Source organism: Neofelis nebulosa, chromosome 13, assembly GCF_028018385.1.
Source record: "Neofelis nebulosa isolate mNeoNeb1 chromosome 13, mNeoNeb1.pri, whole genome shotgun sequence".
Taxonomy (NCBI): Eukaryota; Metazoa; Chordata; class Mammalia; order Carnivora; family Felidae; genus Neofelis; species Neofelis nebulosa.
Genome location: NC_080794.1, coordinates 8,828,023 through 8,844,742, shown reverse-complemented (window position 1 = coordinate 8,844,742; position 16,720 = coordinate 8,828,023).

Sequence of the window (16,720 nt, the reverse complement as noted above, 5' to 3'; positions counted from 1 at the left end):
AATTTTCAGTAACCTGAATCCTAGACATGGTTTTTGTCAATCAGTAATTTTTGTAATGGAAGTTGCCAAGGGGCCAATGTGGCAATGCCTACCCACAGCCATATCAAAGACACTAGTTCCAGAACAGATTTCTTCAGCATTTGTTGGGCTAAAAGAAGATGTTGGAGAGAGAAAGTCCACATCAGCCCCTATCCTTAAGCTTGGTCTTTAGTTTCCTTTTTCCTCTGCTAATATTCTCAATCTACTAGTTTGCACCGCATTACTCTCCTATTTTCTAGAAGGAATCTACTGGATTCAACTCTAAGGAAAAGAGAGAAGAGATATAGGGCCTGTCTTCAGGTTGCATAGAGTCTAATGGAGAGTCAGGTTAACAAAGAAGGTATGGAATACCAAGGGAGAGAATCTTAACTTATAGGGTGAACTTTTTTTTACTACGAGTGCGTTTTCACGACGCAACGAATCATATCCTTCTTAAGAACAGAACCATAGCTATGGCCTCTTTGTGTTGCCCATGACAACTGACACAGTGACTTGTGTCTAGTGAGTAATCAACATTTGATTGTGAAACAGAATGGCATTACATGTAGTTTTTAAGAATTATTGTAAATACTTAGGAACACACCTGTTTCTCCTGTCAATTCAAAGACTAAATAGATTGAAGCAAAAGTACTTCCACTGTAAACAAATCAATAAATATGAAAGTGTGTCTTAGAGTCGCATGAAATGACTTACAGATTAGCGCTACACTTGTGCCCAATACGCTGACAGCAAATACTAATTTCTTCAACTCAGTGGGTTGAAAAGTCCTCAGAGTCTTGGTGCATAGCTAATATGTGCATGGCTGCCTTGGAAAGATCCTGGAGATCGGAGTAGTCAAGACCTATTGACGGGCAGCTATTGATAAAATTATCTGAGAAGTCCAGGACCACAACTGGGGATATTTTTAAAGTCAGGGTCATGGGAACCATTCGCCAGGCAGAGTACCATTGAGCACCACCAAAGGTGGGTGGTTGTGGAGGACTCCTAGCTGCTGTGATATGAGAAAGATGCCCCTGAGAGGAGTTTCAAAAAGTGTGGGTAGGGTGATGGAGCCCTCCAGGCGGTACAAGCGGGAATTCAGAAGACCAGAGTTACAGATTTGCACCTGAGAACAAAATCTAGGCCCCCTTTCCCGGGTAACCTGAGAGAGTCAGAAGAGATACCCTGACACAGAGCCTTCCCCGCCCCCATCAGAAGAGGGAGGCCTGAGGTCAGAACAGACACAGTGTCACCACTCCCACTCCCCCTGTGAGCACAGAACTTGACGCTGACCTGTTCCTTCGTGCAAGGCAGCGAAAAATCACCAACAGCCTGCACTGCTTACCGCAAAGGGTTTCCTTTGAGATGAGGGAGTGAGCTAATCGACAGAAGCAGAAGGGAGAAGCCAAGCAAGACAACCAGGTCAAGAGGAGCTGCAATGGGAGGCTTCCCAGCCTGTGGCAGATGGGAGAAGCTGCCAGAAACACAAAACACACTTCACGAGTTGAGGGGCACCAGGTGGAAGCAGAGCAATTTTCCTTTCCTGACGCCCCGTGGGAGTTGGGGAGAAAACACTCTCCTGTGTTTCCCCTCTACTCTCATATGGCTTCCTACTTCCGCTCTTCAAATCTGTAGGGGTTTGCTCACACCAAGAATTCTTCAACTCTTCAGCAGACACCAACTGGGTGTCCGATAAACGTAACTCGATCCTAACGCTACCTACCTGGAGTTAGCATAGAACCCACAGGTTAAAGGCTCAGTCCCATAGGACTTCCCCCACCCCCAAGCCCCCACTTCAACACTAGTTGCAAGTCCCGGTTGTCACCTGTGCTTCGGCCCAAACTGTTGTAAATCAGAGATTGCCACAACCCCCTCCTCAGGTTTGATGATTTGCTAGAATGGCTCACGGAACTTAGTTCAGTTGCTACTGCCAACGTATTACCCGAGGATGTAACTCGCGAACAGGCAGGTGGAAGGCACACATTGGGGAAGGTATAGGGGAGGGGTTTGGAGGTTTGGGGCTTCCCCACCCCCTCCAGGTGTGCCACCTGCCTAGCACGTCAATATGTTCATCACGCTGGAAGCTCTCTGAGCCCCATATTTTAGGGATTTCTATAGAGGCTTCCTTACATAGGCATGATTGATTAAATTCATCAACTATCAGTGATTGGACTCAATCTCCCCTCTTCCCTCCCTGAAATTTGGAGGCTGAAAGTTCCAACTACCTAATTACCTGTTTGCTTCCCAGGGCAGCCAGCCCCCATCTTTAGGGAGTTTCCAAAAGTCATCTTATTTACTGAAGATGTGTGGTTGACAGGGCTTTGTTACGTATAACAAAAGATACCTTTATCTCTCTTACCACTTGGGAAGTTCCAAGAGTTTGGGGAACTGTGTCCCAGGACTGGAAGAGGTGATCAAATATGTATTTCTTTTTTTTTTTTATTTTTTTCAATATTTATTTTTGAGACAGAGAAAGAGCATAAACAGGGGAGGGTCAGAGACAGGGAGACACAGAATCTGAAGCAGGTTCCAGGCTCTGAGCTGTCAGCACAGAGTCCGACGCGGGGCTTGAACTCACGGACTGTGAGATCGTGACCTGAGCGGAAGTTGGATGCTTAACCGACTGAGCCACCCAGGCACCCCTCAAATATGTATTTCTTATTATAAATCATAATATCACAGGATCAGAGTCTAAGATGTCTCCCAATGACCCGCCTCCTCGTATTCATTGACTTATCTCCTGTTCTTGACTGCGAATGGGATTTGTGACTTCCTTCCAACCAATGGAATAATACAAAGGTAATGGATGTCACTTCCACGATTCAGTGACATAAAACTATGATCTCTGTCTTCTAGCAGACTCTCTCTATTGCCTTCTTTGCTTACATGGTTTAGTGAAGCAAGAGGTCGTGTTGGAAAGGACACAAGGCAACAAATTGGTGGCCAAAGGCCAACAAAAAGCAAGGAATTAAAGCCCTTGTGCAACAACCTGAAGCAACAAATCTCACCAATTACCAGGTAAGCATGGAAGAAGTCCTTTCCCCTGTGAACTCTTAAGATGAGGCCCAAGTTATGGCTGACATCTTGACTATAGCCCTGCAGGAGACCCAGAAGCAGAGGACCCAGTAAGCTATGCCGGGACTCCCAACCTACAGACAATGAGATAATAAATGTGTGTTGTTTTAGGCTTCTTAACTTTTTTGTAATTTGTTATACAGCAATGGATAATTAATAGAATCTCCATGGCTTGGTAGGTGTCCACAGCCTACAATCTATGAGAGGTACCCATACTGGATTGGTCAGAAAATTACCTGGCTATGACTGTCTCTAAGGGGGATCCCTTGAGACTCAGGAAATAGTGTGGTAGTTAATATCATGTGTCAATTTGACAGGGTCACAGGGTGCCTGGCTACTTAGATAAATACTATTTTGGGGTATGTCTGTGAAGGTGTTTTTGGATGAAATTAATATTTGAGTCATTCAATAAAGCAGACTGTCCTCGCCAATGTGGATAGGCTTCTCCAATCCATTGAAGACCTGAGTAGAATAAAAGAGAAAGAATTCGTTCTCTCTGCCTGTCTCTGAACTAGTACATCAGTCTTGCCCTGCTTTGGGACTCAGACCTAGAATGAACGTACACCATCAGCTCCCCCATCGGTGTATTAACTGCAGATCTTGGACTTCTCAGGCTTTATAATCACACGAGCCAATTCCTTGTAGTAAATCTCTTTATATGTCTATATACATGTAATCTTTCAAATGCCCTTCCTCCTACAAAGAAAACTGCCTTTCTCATTTGTCCTTCACCCAAAGCCACACCCTCAAGAGAATTTCTACTTCTAAGTAATTATATTTCTACCTCTAAGTAATTTTCATCTGGGAAGGGAGTAACATTAGAGAGAAGAATTTCACTGAAGTTCACTCCAGGTCAAAGGTACCCTTTAGAGCTCATGAAACATTATAAAAGACTTGATTCCTTTAGGTGAGGGCCAGAAGGGATACAGTTAGTAAAGCTGAGAGCCTCGCTCTGTCCTTCATCACACCCATCTCCAGAGCCCCACACTCACACCGTACTACATTTATTTTGGTCCCTCTATTTTGTTTCAGTTTCTAAACAAACCAATAAACGATAGATGCGTATTTTTATACTAGCTGTAGATGTGGCATACATTTTAATTCTACTAAATTGTATTTCCTTTTTTTGGACAAAAGTCGTGGTAAGGGTTTGAGACATTTATTTCAGATATTGAAATAAACCCACATCATTAGAAGCTGAGAAGCATCTAAAAATGCCAGTTTAAATACCACATCCTCTGAAGTATATACCCCGAGACCTATTTTTTTCCAGGGTCTTAAAAATGCTTTACTAACATTAACTTTACGCAGCCTGACATCACCTCTACTAATATTATCATATCCCCATTTGAAAGATATAGAAAGAGTCACACAGAAAACTATAACAGGGAGGGAACCCAAGGTCGCAGGCTTCTGTGCCCGGAATATAAAATCTGTAAGAGTCAGGCTTTGGGGATGTTTTCTCTTTCCCAATTGACAAGAACTAGTCATGCAAGTGACAGCTTAGGAACACTATCATTTGCAAGTATCCCTTCCCTGCCTTTTCCAAGTCTTTTGCATAGCCATTTACATAGAGGGCCATGAATTATACATCAGTAGAATCTCTTTGTGTCCTTCATGCACCTACACTTCACATAGTTGTGCGATCTTGAATTCATCATTTTGATTTTTCCATCCACGCTCTCCTTAATTTCCGGTAAACACTGTTCCTGCTGTCAACACACTACCCCTTGCAACAGCTCTAAGAGGTTAGAGGGTGAGAAAATCCTGCCTTTTCCCTGCTCATGTTTTATCTTCCAAATTAAAGAGCACTCTCTGACTTCTGGCCATGGCTGAAGAAAGAGGTCAGCAGATCCTCTCCCGAAGAGCAACTATAAAGCTGAGAAAAATTAACAAAATAATCATTTCATTGTGGTGGAAATTGACCAAAGATGTATAGCAATCTGAAAAGAGTTTTTGCTTGAGGAAGGGCTGAACTTCAGGTGAGTTAGTGGGGGTCTCCGGCACTCATACCTACAGCTCCCCATCAAACCCGCGGGGAGTCAGCATGGAGTATCTGCCACAGCAGACTGAGCCTCGAGGACCAGGAGCTTTGCTGCACTGGTCAGTAGGGGCTCCCTCAACTTAGAGTGGCGGAAGAGGCCTATGCCCAGGGTTCTTGTCAGCAAAAGTTACAACCTTGACAGTGGGTAAGCAAACAGGACCAATGACTCCATTACCTTGCTGTTTTAGATATAGTTGGGGCAAGTCTACACCTAGATAAAGCAGCCTACACAGTGGAGACCAAAGCGGTACCAAGTTATCCACAAATTTCTGGCTTACCCTAAAGTTACACAAATGTACACAGGAAACAGAAAAGAACCTGAGGAAAAGTAAAAGCTGGGCATGCTTGAAAACAGACTGAACTTTTAACGTGCCCCGTGCCCACAGGTAACTGCACTGGCAGAGGGCAGAAGCCTTACTGTCTTGAGGTACTTGAACACAACCTCTATCTAATCACTGGCTGACAACCAGCTATGCAGACATTTGGCAACCTTTAGGAAATCAGGCTTAAAAATAAATAAAACAACTTGGCAGAAATCAGCAAAGATACAGTTGACTTAAACAACATAACTGACATATATAGAACACTTAATGCAATGACTACAAATGCATTTTTTTTCAAATGCCACATTGAACATTCTCCAGAATACACCATATACCAGCCCACGAAACAATAAATTTCAAAGAATTAAAATCATATAAGATATGTTTTCCAAAAACAAGAGAATTAAATTAGAAATCAACAACAGAATGAACTAAGAACTCACCAAACGTTTGGAATATAACATATAACAGCACTCTTCTGGAAAACACATGTGTCAAAAAAATTGCAAAGAAATTAGAAAATATTTTAAACTAAATTCAAATGAAAACACAATATAGAATTTACGAAATGAAGTTAAAGCAGTGATTAAAGGGAAATTTATAGCTTTAAAAGCCTACTCAAGAAAATAAGGAAGGTCTTAAATCAATAATATAAGACTCTATCTTAAGAAACTAGGAAAACAAGGGGTGCCTGGGTGGCTCGATTGGTTAAGTTTCCAACTCCTGATTTTGGCTCAGGTCATAATCTCACTGGTTCATGAGATAGAGCCCTATGTCAGACTCCATGCTGACAGTGTAGAGCCTGTTTGGGATTCTCTCTCCCCCTCTCTCTCTGCCCCTTCCTCACTGACATGAATGCATGTGCACATGCTCTCTCTCTCAAACTAAATAAACTTAAAAAAAAAAAAGAAGCTAGGAAAACAAAAGCAAGCTAACCCCAAAGCAAGGAGAAGAGAGAAAATAAGAGAAATCAATGAAATGAAACCAGAAATTGAACAGAGACAAATGAATGAAACTAAGATTGATTCTATAAAAAGATAAAATAAAATTGATGAAACCTTAGTTTAAATAAACTGATGAAGAAAAATAGAGATGGAATGCAAATTTCTAAAACCAGGTATGAAATAGGGGACATCACTATTGACCCTACAGAAATTATGAGGATTTATGGAAATATTAGGAACAACGTTACACAAACAAGTGGAGAATATAGAGGAAATGCAAAAGTTCATAAAAATAAAATGCAAATTACCAAAATGAACTCAAGAAGAAACAGAATATGTGAGTAGAGTTAACAAGTAAAGATATTAAGTTAGTAACTGAAAATTTTCCCACAAAGGAAAATCCAGGCCCAGGTGGCTTCACTAGTAAATTCTATCAAATATGTAAATAACAAACAATACCAATACCTCACAAACTCTTTCTGAAAGCAAAGGAAGAAGGAATCTTTTCACATTTAACATATGAGGCTAGTCTTATCCTGATCGGAAAGCTAGATAAAACATAACAAATAAACCATGAATGAATATTACTCACACTTATACAAATACCCTTAATAAAATATTAGCACATATTATCCAATAACACACAAAAAGGGTCATATACCATGACCTAGTTGGGCTTATCCCATAAACACAAAATGGTTTTGTGAAAATCAACTAATACATTACACAAAGGACAAAATACATAAAGGACAAAGCAACAATCATCTCACTAGATGCAGAAAACTCACTTTTAAAAATCTAATACACACTGATGAAAAAAAAAAACCTGTCAAAAATCAGGAATAGGAGGGAACTTGTTTCACCTGATAAAGATTACCTGGTAAAACCCACAGGTAACTTTATGCTAAATTGTAAGAGCCGGAATGCTTGTCCAAGGCAATAATAAGGTAATGATGCCTTCTTGTTATTCCTATTTCACATTATACTGGAATGTATAACCATTATGATAAGAAAAAAAATTAAAATCATCTAGATTGAAAAGAAAGATGTAAAACAGGTTTTATGCACATATAACATAATCCTAATGTAGAAAACACCGAGGAATCCACAAAAGCCTACTAGAACTAATAAATGAGTTTAGTAAGTTCACAAGATACAAGATAAACCTACTAAAATATTGTATTTCTATACACTAGCATCTCAAACATGCAAAACTAATTCAAGAAAACAATTTTATTCACAGTAGGATCAAAAATAATAAAATATTTAAATAAATTTAACAAAATGATCATAGGATTGGTACACTAAAAAGCACAAAACTTTGCTGAGATCATTAAGGAAACTCTCAAAGAAAGAGAAGACACTGCATGTTCATGGATTGGAAGACTCATACTATCAATATATATCAATTCTCATACTATCAGTATATATCAATTCAGTATCAATTCTCTTCAAATTGATCTCTAAATTCAACACAACCCCTATCAAAATCCAAGAACCCTTTTTTAGAGGAATTGACAACTAGATCCAACAATTTAAATGAAAATCCAGGGGCGCCTGGGTGGCTCAGTCGGTTAGGCCTCCGACTTCGGCTCAGGTCATGATCTCGCGGTCCGTGAGTTCGAGCCCTGCATCGGGTTCTGTGCTGACAGCTCAGAGCCTGGAGCCTGTTTCAGATTCTGTGTCTCCCTCTCTCTCTGACCCTCCCTCGTTCATGCTGTCTCTCCCTGTCTCAAAAATAAATAAACGTTAAAAAAAATCTGTAAATGAAAATCCAAAGGATCTAGAATAGACAAAACAGTTTTTTAAAAAGTAGAACAAAATGCAGACCTTTATTTGGTTTCAATCTTACTATACTCTTACAGTAATCCAGACAATGTCATATTGGTGTAAGAAGAGGCATAGATAACAGAATGGATAGTCACTTTATGTTCATGGTGGTCAGTTTATATTTAACAAATGTATCAAGGTAATGCAATGGGGGAGACATTAGTTTTTTCAACAAATGGTGTTGAGACAATTGGATATCCACAAATACTTAACTTAGTCCTTCACTCATACATACACAAAATAATAATAACTTAAAATGGATCACAGATTTAAACGTATGAGTGAAACTACACAAGTTCTGGAAGAAAACAGAACGTCTTTGTGACCTTAAATTAAGCAAAGATACAGAAACTACACAAGTTCTAGAAGAAAACAAAGAATCTTTGTGACCTTGAATTAAGCAAAGATACAGAAACTACACAAGTTCTAGAAGAAAACAAAGAATCTTTGTGACCTTGAATTAAGCAAAGATACAGAAACTACACAAGTTCTAGAAGAAAACAAAGAATCTTTGTGACCTTGAATTAAGCAAAGATACAGAACTAAAAGCATGACCTAGAAAAGAAAAACTAATAGACAACATTAAAAAAAAAAAATACAAGCCACAGATTGGAAGAAAATGTCTGCAAATTATATACTGATTGATGAAAGACTTATATTCAGAGTATATAAATAACAAAATAATAACAAAACAAACCACCAGATTTTAAAATGAGCCAAAGATTTGAATAATCACTTCACAAAGAAGTTACATAAGTGGTTGATAAGCATATAAAAAGACGCTCACAGGGGTGCCTGGGTGGCTCAGTCAGGCGTCAGACTTCAGCTCAGGTCATGATCTCATGGTCCGTGAGTTCCAGCCCCACGTAGGACTCAGTGCTGACAGCTCAGAGCCTGGAGCCTGTTTCAGATTCTGTGTCTCCCCCTCTCTCTGCCCCTCCCCTGTTCACGCTCTGTCTCTCTCTGTCTCAAAAATAAATAAACGTTAAAAAAAAATTTTTTTAAAGACGCTCACCATTATTAGTGGATAGAGAAATGCAAATTCTACCCCAACATGACACTATCACACACCCATCAGAATGGCTGTAGCATAAAATCAGAAAATAATGCTGGCAAACATGTCGATAAACTGCGACCCTCATGCACTGGTGGTGAGAGTGTAAAATGGTACAAAACCAATTTTGAAAATGTTTGGCAGTTTCTTAAATAGTTAAGCATAAAATTAACCATGCAACCCAGAAACTCCACCCCAGGGAATTTGTCGAAGAGAAATAAAGACACACATTCACACAAAGGTGAGTGAATGTTCAAAGCAGCATTCTTCACAATAAGCCAAAAGGGGAAACAAGTGAAATACCCATCAACTGGTAAAGCAGTAGACCAATTATGATAGATTTGCACAAAGGAATATTGTTCAGCAATAAAAAGAAATTAACTATTGACACAAACTACAACAGTAATAAATTTCAAGAAAATTAGGCCAAGTGAAAGAAGCCATCTGCAAAAAAACGAAATATTGTATACTTCCATTTATATAAAATATGAGGAATTGCAACTGATAGAGAAAGAAATTGCTCTGCGGTTGATTAGTCCTAGAGAGTCATGATCTCATAGCCTCATGGGTTTGAGTCCAGTATTGGGCTCTGCACTGGCAACATGGAGCCTGTTTGGGATTCTCTCCTCTCTCTCTGAGCCCGCTCAAACTTACACTATTGCTGTCTCTCTCAAAATAAATAACCTTTTTTAGGTTTAAGTTTAATTTTTTTAATTAAAAAAAAAGAACAGCAATGAATGTTTATAAAAACGTTTGCTTTTCACTTTCCTATAATGTTTATCTCAACAAGTTCAAAAGTGACCTAGAAATCAACTATCTTTACTATACAGTTGTGGATGTATCAACCATGGATATACCTAACGCATATTGACTCAATCATATTTATATAAATTAAAATGTGCTGTTTATGGTGACCTTGAATCAAAAGTATAGAATCAAAAAGAATTGCTGATTTTAAAAAATTATTTTAATGTTTATTTATTTTTGACAGACAGAGACAGAGCACGAGAAGAGTAGAGGCAGAGAGAGATACACACAGAATGTGAAGCAGGCTCCGGGCTCTGAGCTGTCAGCACAGAGCCTGATGTGGGGCTTGAACTCATGAACCGTGAGATCATGATCTGAGCTGAAATTGGAGGCCCAACCAACTGAGCCACCCAGGCACCCCAGAATTGATTAGTATTTTAAAAACAACGTTCTTGTCTTTACTCTTTGGCAATTTATTGATTTCTTCTTTAGAAACATTGAAGGATAAGAAGCTAAGATCTAGTTAGAAATCAGTAGTGGTTACAAATAAGTTCATTTCCTCTTGATTTTTTTCTATCCAAGCTCTGTATTTCTACGGTATCAAGAACTCATCACTAGTTAAAATACATGCACACACACACGTGCACACGCATGCACATGCATGCACACACATGCATACATGCACACATAGGCACACGCATACATGCACACCAGCATGTTCACATAAATCTATTTCTTCACATTGATAGGACACATATTTCATCTGTTTTATTCATCTTACAAGGCAAATGAATAAGAAGCTAAGTCTACATCAAATTGCAATTCGAAGAGGCATAAATAATATAAAATAACCTGGGGCGCCTGAGTGGCTCAGTCAGTTAAGCATCTGACTTCGGCCCAGGTCATAGTCTCATGGTTCATGAGTTCGAGACCCGCGTCGGGCTCTGTGCTGACAGCTCAGAGCCTGGAGCCTGCTCCAGATTCTGTGTCTCCCTCTCTCTCTGCCCCTCCCCTGCTTACACTCTGTCTCTCTCTCTCTCTCTCTCTCTCTCTCTCAAAAATAAACATTAAAAAAATAATATAAAATAACCCTTTTTTTCCCTAAATTAGATTGTCATAATAGCAACAGAAGTTAGTTTTTGTTGTTAGTTAAATTCCAGAGTAACTGTTCATCTCAAAATAATCTTTGGCAAGTTTGCTTATATAATCAGAAATAGCTCTGTGCCCTGGGAAAAAAAAAAAAAAAAAAAAAAAGATGTTGTTTTCTTTCCTCCCAGGTGGAAAGATCAGGCCAGTTAAACTGTGCCAACACTAACTGGGAATTTGAAGACGTCCACAGTAGATTTTTCTTATCCAGTTAGAAAGCCAATGTTTCACTACAAAAGAGTTGAAAAGTTACCAAAACACTGTCCCAAGTCGTCGTTAATAATTTTTAATAGTAAGCTTATGAAGCTAGGAGACTGGACAATTACAAAAATTCAGAGAATAATTATACAGCAGGCTAAATCCAGAAATTAAGTTTAAATTTAAAAATAAACTACATACAACAAACCCAGCACAAAAAATACTTTTAAGACGAGGAGATCAAAAGTGAGATCTTGAAAAGACTGAAATGAGATGTAAACATTAAATGTTTTGCTGAGCAGAAATTAAGCACAGCTTAAGGCTCTAGGGAGTTGGACAGTACTCTGCGAATTCGTGTCAGTCTGGGAATGAAGCACTGAGACAGGCCACAACATGGATGAATCTTGAAAACATCTGGAAAAGTGAAAGAAGTCAGTCGCAAAATACCACATGTTGTATGATTCCATTTGTATGAAATGTCCAAAAGAAGAAAAGCGATAGAGACAGAAAAGTATATTAGTGATGGTCTAGGGCTTGGGGGTTTGGTAGCAAATGAGGAATGAAGGAAACAGGGTTTCTGAGGTGATTGAAATGTTCTAAAATTGATTGCGACAATGATTACACAATCGTGTCAATATATTAAAAACCATTGAATGGTATGATTGAAATAGGTGGGTTGTATGGTGCATGGATTGTATCTCAAAAAACCCGTTGAGGGGCGCCTGGGTGGCTCAGTGGGTTGAGCGCCTGACTTGGACTCAGGTCATGATCTCACGGCTTGTGAGTTCAAGCCCCGCGTCGGGCTCTGTGCTGACAGCTCAGAGCCTGGAGCCTGCTTCGGATTCTGTGTCTCCCTCTCTCTCTGCCCCTAATGCACTCTCATTCTGTCTCTGTCTCTCAAAAATAAAATAAAAACATTAAAAAAAAAACCTGGTGAAAATGACTCTGAATTTCAGTCCATTCTCATATACGTATGACTAATACTGTAAGGCCATATGTTCCAAATATGGCTGATTCTATGGGAATACAGGGATAAAAGTTGCAATCTCTGCTCCAACATGTTCAATACAACAGGAGAAACAAAGTAAAACATCATACCCAACAGCGTGAAATGGGTTTGCTTCAGCAAGCACAGAATGTTACAGGAGCACAGGAATCCCATATACCCAATCTCTCAAGCCTGGAGTTGAGAGGTGAGGGAAGGCTTCCCAAAAGGGAAAACACCTAAGCTGAATCTCAGAGCACACTGAGATGAGAGACAAGACAAGAGCTTACCAAAGAGTTGGAGGAGGAGGTGGAAGATAGTGAGATATAAAACCGAGGGCTACATATGCCTGAGAACTGTGTTCAGAGGTAGGAAGAGTGGCAGGTAGGCAGGGTGAGATGGAGTTAGGCACTATACACATATATCGTGTATGCCAGCACACTAAGGACTTGCATCAGTGGGCAACAAAAAGTCACCATTGGTATGGATTTGGGGGAAGATAGAGAAGATCAGATCTGTATTTTAGAATGCCATTTTGGCTGCAAAATCTAGGGATTCAATTAGATGAAGTCAATTAGGAGACATCATTTGCTATAATCCAACTAAAATGATGATAATGGAGACAAAGGGGAAAGGATGCATTTGGAAGATATTTGTAAGATAGAACTGATGTGATATGGCAGGGGATAACACAGCTATCAAGGATGAGAAGGAATCAGGATGGTTCTCAAGCTTCTGTGTTTAGAAACGGTATTTGCCAGTGGTGCCCAGGCATCATGATTATGGACTAAGAAGAATGGGAAATGAGAAGTTTAGTGAGGGACTTATTGTGCTTAAGGTGTCAAAGCAGGCATGTCCAAAGTCAGATGGATATAAGGAAATGGAGATCAGGAGAAAGATCTTTCCAGAGAAAAAATAAGACAGTTGGCATGATATATGGACACTGAACTTACTGAAGTGGAAAAACATCCACAGAGATGTTACACTGGGATGATTGGGTTACTCTGTCGGTAGAGCGTTTGACTCTTGATTTCTGTTCTGGTCATGATCTCATGGTTCATGGGATCGAGCCTCGCATGAGACTCTGTGCTGACAGTGTGGAGCCTGCATGGGACCCTCTTTCTTCTTCTCTTTCTGCCCCTCCCCTGTTCACACGTGCACATGCATGCACTCTCTCTCTCTCTCTCTCTCTCTCTCAAAACAAAAATTTTTTTCAAAAAGGGTATACCAAGAAGGCAGAGAACAAAACCTATGAAAAGCCAGATTTAATGCCTAACAATTCAGCTTTTTCACTCATTATCTGTGTACCAGGAACAAGATAATGCTCTGAACTTCAGGAGACTTGTCTCTTCAATGAGAGAAAGAAAGGAAAAAGGAATGCGGAAAGAAAGAAAGAAAGAAAGAAAGAAAGAAAGAAAGAAAGAAAGAAAGAAAGAAAGAAAGAAAGGGAAGTAAACTCTATAACTTTTGCTATAGTGCCTAACACATAAATGCTAATTCATTTCTCCATTCCCCTTATGTAAGGAATATTCATTCATTCCGTTAATACTTTTGAGCGCTTACAATGTGTCAGCAGTGCTCTGGGTGCTGGAAATGTGTTGTTCTGAATAGCCCTGTATTGCATTCTTAGATGAGTAAATGCTTCCCTTTCCATGTGGCTCTTGTGGAGTTGTTTCTCATGCTCCCTATAGCCACAGTGATGGTTAAGTGACTTAGGTGGGCTTTTGCTAGTCAATAGTGATTGACCTGGGGTAGTGGATGAGATACCCAGGTAGGGCCAATAAAATCCTAGAATCACTAGATCCTTAGGAAAAATAATCCCATTTTTATTGGATTTTATTGGATTTTCAGCTAGTTAATACCCTGGCTACCTGGAAGAAGGCCACCTGATTTGTGAGAGAAGTAACCCAAGCCCAGAGATGCATAGAGAGAATATTAGTGATGTCATTTGAGCCAGTGGAGCCAACTATCACTGAAGTGTGATCCTGGCTGGATTTCCTGGTTAGATGAGGCCCCCTAAATGTTTTTGCTTGAGGTGGTTTCATTAGACTACACCACTTGCAACTGAAAGAACTCTGACTCATACACCTTTCCCGGCTCACATAAAGCTCTTCCAGCCTCAGAAGCCTTTTGTCTATAGAAAGACTATGGCCGTCAAAGGGATTCCACCCTTTGGAGCAGATCTCTCAGGGGCTAACAGGGCTAATACAATCCCTGATTACTTTAACACGTGGGTCATCTCTGTCAAAAAACTACTGAGTATATAATTATTCCAAAACATCTATTGAGTATTTATAGTGGGCCAGAATTCAATTTTCAAGTCATATGGCAAGATCACAATCTCCACATTTGAAATTTTATGTTAGGAGGTGAGAAAGACTGGATATTCTTAGAAGAATAAGCGCTAAGAAGAAAGACCCACCACTTAGACTGAGATCCTCCTAACCTTCTCTTTATCAAAGATTTCTCCTTAAAGGAGGATATCACCCAGGACAGGTGCAATCAGGACATCCCCATTCAAAGATCATTTATTGCATAGAATGATGGACAAATTGAATAATTCGCAATTCAGGAAATACATGAGCATAGGTGGGGGAACATTTTATGATGTCAAAATCACTTTCTATAAAGCACAACCTAACCTAACCCTTTGGAAGCTTTGTTTGCAAAGGGCTATCCAACAAGTGATTTTATAAAAGGTTTCTTTTTCTTCCTAAAATATTTATTTGTTCATTTGGCCTTCATATAAATAACCTAAGTCCATCATGGGAAACTTATAAAAATTGGACAAAGTAAAAATAATATAGTCATCCAAACAACTTTAGTTTAGTTAGAACTATTACTATTTTAGTGATAGTTGTGGATGTGCTGGATGTGGGATATGCGTATGTGTTTACACATACTGATTCCGATATTATCACTTAGTGATATATCATGGAGATCTTATAATTTTACACGTACATGCACATAATCTGCATAATTATTTAAATAACTATACAGCAACCTAATGTACAATACCTAGCGTTCCAATGTACAAGTGTTCTATAATTCATCTAGTCTATCCGATGTTAGACTATTCGTAATTTTTCCAAATTCAGCTATTAATGGGCTGAAAGTGTGTGGGCATGTTTTTAGCTTTTTACATATAGTTGTAAAACTGTCCTCCATAAAAACTGTAACACCTTACATCTCCACTCATCAACAAGCAGGAGAAATCTACAATTCACACCTTCACCAGCATTATCATTTTAAAAATCACTGCAAATGATTTATAAGAAAATAAAGGTAAAAAATAAACATGCAAATAAATATGTATAAAAACCACAATATTAATTCACTGTACAAATGAGTTGATTCTTTATAAGAAAAAAATCACTTTAAACTGAAAAGCTATATTAAAAATATAATTTTACAGTAACTTGCATGCATCTTTATAATAGTAATTTGCATCCATGTAATTCACTTTTCTGTGAGTAACATCAATTCTCTTTCAGGATTATGTCAAATAGACCTGCTTTCAATGAGTCGCAACTGAAAACAGAATTGTTTACAAGATCAAACTTTCTCAAGCGTACTATTAAAACATCAATCAGACTCTTGGATTTTTACTGTTAAAGGGTACATTATGTTCAGAACAAAAGAGGTTTATAGACTGGCACAAATAAATAAAACAATCTACAACTTTGTGAGGAAAATCGGTATTTTGCTAGTTTTAATAATAGTACCATGGCATGAAAAGTCCATAAAGCCTGTTAAAATGATGTTGGGGGTTCTCTCTAAAAAGAAATTATTTTTTAAAAGTTGATTTATTTATTTTGAGAGAGAGAGAGAGAGAGAATGTGAGCAAGGGAGGGACAAAGAGAGAGGGAGAGAGGGAATCCCAAGCAGGCTCCATGCTGTCAGTGCAGAGCCCAAATCAGGGCTCGATCTCATAACCGTGAGATCATGACCTGAGCCGAGATCAAGAGTTGGATGCTTAATCAACTGAGCCATCGAGGTGCACCTACGTTTTTTTATCGTTAAATGTCTGAGATTTGTGAGTCGTTTGCTACTGCACTTAGACTACCTGCCCTAATATAGAAATTAGTCAGTGTTCAAACCCAAAAGGCAAGCGCATATTTTTTATGCTCCCTTTGTTCTAATAAATGTAAAAGTTACAATCTGATCTTAGTGTGATTTTATTTAAGGACAAAGACAAAAGTAATAATTTGCTACTGTGATTTGTTTTCTGCCCAAAATAAGGGGTGAGGGAAACCACTATAAAGAGTGCTGGGATCATAAATGTTTCTCCTGGGACACTACATCTAATGAATGCATTAGACCATGACTGAGGGACAATATTAGTGTTCTTCTCAT